General features: G+C 46.2%; 1 pseudogene; it reads left to right on the top strand.

The window, feature by feature from the left end:
• Positions 1-2387: 2387 nt before the first annotated feature.
• LOC129696823 (U2 spliceosomal RNA) lies at positions 2388-2491 on the top strand (annotated as a pseudogene).
• Positions 2492-5905: the final 3414 nt, after the last annotated feature.

The raw sequence follows: 5905 nt of genomic DNA, 5'->3' as shown, positions 1-5905 counted from the left end.
ATGATTTAGTACTTGAGTAAGCTACTTAGAACCTTGCACAACAGAAGTGCAGATAAAAGTAATGAGTCTGAAGAAGGGTCCGATCCAAAACATCACCTATTCTTTTTCTCCAGAGATGCTGCCAGACCCACGAATTAAGGGACCGTTCCACTTTCACGACCTAATTCATGACCTCTGCCGAGTTTGCCCTTGACTCATGGTCGTCACAAGGTCGTAGGAGGTCGTAGGTAGGTCGTAGCAGGTTGTGATGCTAGTCGTAGGTACACGTGGCATCAAGTAGGTCAGGGCGTTTTTTCAACATGATGAAAAATGTCCACGAGTAAAACAGGTCATGAATTAGGTTGTGAAAGTGGGACAGGCCCTTTACTCCAGCATCTTGCGTCTGTCCCTGGAAGAATTGGACATGAGCATCAAAGAACCTGGTTGGGAAGTTGACCTCATGAATTGATACTTTTATTCTATTTTCTCAATCTATAGGAATGACATAGCACCAGAAGTGGGGATGTATTAAACGCATTCCTCAATTTGACTGAACAGATTATCTAGCTGTTAACAAATATATATATTTTTAAATCATATTTGAGCTATTGCATAGATCCTCCTAAAATAATATTAATCACTCTTCTCATTAGTGGAGTAATTGCAGGCTACGACAAATGAAGATCCCCAACTCCAACTTCTGGTGCAATGCAGCAACCACCTGCTGCTGACTTTAAAGGACAGTAGTTTTGGTCTTAGACTCCCAGCAGCAATGGAAGGTGATTATATTGTAAGTTTTATTATTTTGGAGTAGCGATTGCTGAAAAATATCTTTGTATAAATGTTGCAGATAGACACAAAAAGCTGGAGTAACTCAGCGGAACAGGCAGCATCTCTGGAGAGAAGGAATGGGTGACGTTTCGAGTCAAGATCCTTCTGAAGACCCTCCAGCTGAGTTACACTAGCTTTGTTTTGTCTATCTTTGGTTTAAACTAGCATCTGCAGTTCCTTCATACACATTTTGTATAAATGTCAATAGATTTCAAATGTGGACATCATTTGCATTAAACAGCCCACCAATATTCACACATTAAGAATGGACTTGTTGCTGAGACACTGGTACCTACAAAGTCTTTCACCACTAAGAATTGGCATTCTCAATGAAGAAAACGATGGAAAAATAAAAAATATATACTCAAAGTGCACTTTATTGCAAACATTTTTTCTCAATTTAATGTAGAGAAATTCTCTTCTGATCTTTGAGTAATATTGGGAAAATATGATTTTACTTCGGAGTCACGTGAGTGACTTCGTGAAGAACCCGCTTACAACGCATGCGTGTCATTACGCTAATGCATTGCAACTCGTCATTGTCGGGAGGAAGGACGTTCCTCCCAAACGGCGGGGTTTTTCGAACCTGCAACAGTAAGGTAAGTGAACATCGTTCTTTACTTACCTTTTTTTCTACAGAAGGCTGTTGGAAGCTGGCGGGGGAGAAGTCTGCAAGCGCCGACAAGGACAGCAGGCAGCCAGCAACGGCCGGTGGCACGACAGTCTCCCTTAGCGGGAGTTCGTGCGACTTCAGCTCCGGGAAGAAAATACCGACAAGGGAGCACTCCGGAGCCGACACAGCCCCAAAGACCGACGCTACATGGGCCTGGGGCTGTGGAACAGGTAAGAAAATTCCTTACCTTGTCTTATTCTTTCCAGGAAGGCTGACGAGCTGCCGTTTCGACAGCAGCAGTCAGCCAGCAACGGAAGTCGGCACCACTGTCTCCCATAACGGGAGCGAGTGCCAACTTCACCCCATACTGGGTGGAGGGAAAAAACAGAGCCAACAACCCACAAAACAGTGGGTTGTATTAGTGCTCTGGCACTTTTTAAATTAGCGGGTCCCTAGGAACAGAAGACCAGCCCCGTAAACACCGGGGTTGGTCCAAGCGGCTCGAACCCGACACGGAGGGAACGACGTTCACCAGGGGAAAAAATTAAAAGTCGGGAACAGCAGGTAAGAGACTCTGCGTTTCCTTCCACTTACCCTTTAGGGGCAGACATGGACCGGGTCCATGTAAGCTGCAGAAAGACCGCAGAGTGCAGGCAGCCGGCAGGAGAACAGCAACGGCAGCCAGCAGCGGCAGCGGCAGCCGACAACGGCAGGAGCAGCAAAGGCACTTCGACTCCCGGAGGGGAAAACACCTGTGCCCGACTTCACTCCCGCAACAGGGGGCAAATTCATTGCTGGGGCAGTATGCCAGTCTCGCTTTGGAAGCGAGTCTGGCTTGAAGCAGCGCTAACGGCCAGCGCCGAGGCCAAGGATATTGCAGTGCAGTTGACTGGCTGCAATCCACCGTGAGGGACCAGTACTGTGAGTACCGGGGTCGGTCCCAGCGGGTTTTTTAGTTAGAGTGATCGCTTCATGGCCTTTTGGCTAAGATCAACTATAGTAGCTGTTTATTATCAGTTTTAAATCTGATACGTCCCTTATCTAAGGACCATATAAGCAGGAGTCCCCAGAACTGAGGGCATTAGAGTGGAGTTGACCGGCTGAAACGACCGCGAGGGACCAGTACCGTGAGTACCGGGGTCGGTCCCAGCGGTCTGAGATAAAGGAGCAGCCAGGAGCGCTGAGAGCGTTGGAGCCGGGTTAAAGGAATAGACTAGGTGGAATCAGCTGTGCCAGATGTCCTCCACACCGGCCATATCCACTCCACGGAAGAAAGGACAAAGCTGGAGAAGGAGGACCGTGGAGCAGCAGGCAGCCAACAGCAGCCAGCGGCACTTGAATCAACCGTAGTGGGATCAGCTGTGCCCAATGTCGGGCCTGCACCGGCCAGAGCCATGCGGCCGAGCGGTAAGGCTAGACACAAATCAAACAAGGTAGTGGACTCACAAGGGTCCGACTTTGCATAACCGCCGGCGACCAGCGCCCGAGAGCGCTGGAGGAGGTAGAAGTGGTGTATGGAGCCTTTCCTCCAACGTGATAAACCCGCAGCAGTACCTTTTTTGAGGGCTGCACAGTGCTTCTACCCCATTAGAGGGGAGCACTGCGGATCAGTTCTGGGCTGACCTGCAAGAGGGGTCCGCAGAACAAAAGACAAGTGAGCAGGAGGTAAGCCCCACATGGGTACCCCGTGCGGGACCCTAGAGATCTCTAACTCTATAAAAAAGAGTAGGCAGGACCCTGATGGGCCAGAGCCTGGTAAAACAACGTCCCATGATCCTAACACAGCAGGGACTCTGCTGGACATGGTGGCTGATTACTTTAACCAAGTCAAACAGGGGTAGACTTGGATCCAGGATGGCAATAGTATTACTATATGTCTGGCCACAAACGCCAACAAGAAATGTTTACAGAGACTGGCCAGACATCTGCCACCTGGCAACGGTGAGGCATTACAGGTGCCCAGTGTAAACCAATGCATTTGGCAGCATATGGGGACGAACATCAGGAACCAGGACCTCGAGATCCAGAGAACCTTAAAGGGATTGACGGAAGGCATCATAGCATACACCCGCACCCTGGACTAAACGTAGGTAACCAAAGACCATCAAGACGCACTAGCTCTGTTTAGTAATATGCAATATGACCTGAACTACATATGGAAGGCTGCCATTCAGCCAGCACTGGGACCCCAAAAATGCTACCATTTGCAAACAAAGAACCGTGTGTGGACGAAGCCAAGACACTGGGGCTCATCAAGGCCAGCGCAAGGGCCTATTTTGGAGCACGATACCAGCCACAGGCAAGGCCATAAAAAATGTGGCTCATACCAGTGGCAGTGCCAGAAATCAATATAACCCGCAGGATCCTTTTTTAGGGTATGGCCAGGGCGGCCACCCTGGAAGATGCGGAAGCCTCAACCTCCCACACAACCCCGAACAAGAGATATCAAACCAGAACCTCCTTTTCAAAAAACCAAGGAAATAACACAACCACCGGTAACCATGGAAGTAGGTGGGTGTGGTTTCTTCTGTTAAAAAGGGACCTACGATGGTGGGGGTGGGGAGGTTGCAACACTACAGTTATGTATGGTATAGAATCACTACAGATTCATATAATCTCAGCAGTATTCAGGGTTATCTGATAGGATTTACTCATCCCAATAACCCCAGTACAACATACACCAGAATGGCATTTTGTACTTACATAAACCAAACAATCTAAAAACCCACATGGTGCTACAAAAATTGTACACAAAAGGTGTGATTGAGCGTACTTTTCATGGAACATTAGAATTTGTATCAAACATTTATTAAAAATAAAATAGAGTAGGGTTGCAGGATTATCATTGATTTTTCAACCCTAAACACATTCGTTCAAGATATTCATTTTAAGATGGATACTCTTATTACTGATAAAGACTTGGTGTCAGCTGGGTTTTTCTATATGGCAGGCATTGACTTAAAAGAGGGGCAAACATCAGCCCCAATATTATTTACTAAAATTCTAAAACCAGCTTGGCATTGTTATGTAAACAAAGCCATAGGGTGATGTATTTCCCCCGTTCTGCCCCATCAATGGGGTTCTAGGGAAAATTCAACTAGACTCGGCATCTGCAATTCTCAGAGTACCCGACTGGCCTACTAAATCATGGGGATGGTGTTAGAACCATGTTCCCTCATGAACATAGCCAAATTTATTAATTCATCCAGTGACTGGGGCAGTCATCCATGCCATAAGACTATGGATTTATTGATTTGTAGAGTCTAAAAGACCCACTACACGGCATGGGGCTGTCAGACAGGACGATGAATCTCATCTCATCTGCACTAAGACTATCAACACGGAAGCAGTACCTTGGACACATCAAGAAATGGGGCATATACTGCTTGGACAACAACCTCGACCAAAAGGCCAAGAACATTCTGGCCGTATTGGAATTTTAACAAGCCTCCATTATGATAATCGATGGAGCTACAGTGCCATCAATAGTGCCAGAAGTGCACTCTCCAATTACCTATCACAAGGAACGGAGCGGCACACGGTGGGAACGCACCCCCTGGTAAGAAAACCAGGTACTCCGAAATCTGGGAAGTGGGTGTTGTTCTACACATGCTGACGAGTTGGTAGCCCATAACAGCATTGTCACTTCAGTAAAGGACCATGAAGATGGTTATGCTCATGGCGTTAGTTAACGCACAACGAGTCCAGCCATTAAGCAAACTGAGCCTGGACTCCCTGATCATCTCACCCGAGAAACTGGTGTTTGTCATACAGGATTTAATAAAAGAAAACAGACCAGGTTCATCGGGTCAAGTGTTTGAATTTATGGTATACCCATATGACGAACGACTGTGTATAGCAAGACCCATCCAACAATACATAGAATATACTAAGAGCATTCGAGGTCAGAGAATGGCGTTGTTTATCTCTTACAAGAAACTGCATGAAAGGGTCACGACCCAAACTATATCAAGGTGGCTCAAATATGTCCTAAAGTTGGCAGGGATAGACACTAATGTTTTTTAACTCTCATTCCACCAGGGCTGCAGCAACATCCGCAGCAAAAATTCTAGAGGTACCCACAGACCAAATCCTCAGAATGGCAGGATGGTCATCCAAAAGGTTTTTCCAAAGGTTTTATAATAAACCAGTTATTTTTTGGAACCATCATTGTATTCAGAAACCATTTTACGTTCAACAATATAATTTGCCCGAAACGTTACAGGGCTATGATTCCCCATGTAAAAAATTTATATAATTTTTCGTTATACCACACAATTTTTTGTATAAGTGTGTTTTAAACTTACTAATGATGCTCTCTCCCAATACCCAAGGCAGTTGTGAAGCATGGACTCGTTCCACGGCATGAGGTCACAGAGCTTTGAAATCTTCACGAAGTCACTCACGTGACTCCGAAGTAAAATAGTAAGATTAAACGAGAACTTACCAGTTTGAAGTTTGATCTGTATTTTATGAGGAGTT

The sequence above is a fragment of the Leucoraja erinacea genome, chromosome 4 (assembly GCF_028641065.1).
Source record: "Leucoraja erinacea ecotype New England chromosome 4, Leri_hhj_1, whole genome shotgun sequence".
NCBI lineage: Eukaryota > Metazoa > Chordata > Chondrichthyes > Rajiformes > Rajidae > Leucoraja > Leucoraja erinaceus.
The sequence above is the reverse complement of the archived record's forward strand: the minus strand, read 5'-3'. Positions and strand labels throughout refer to the sequence as shown.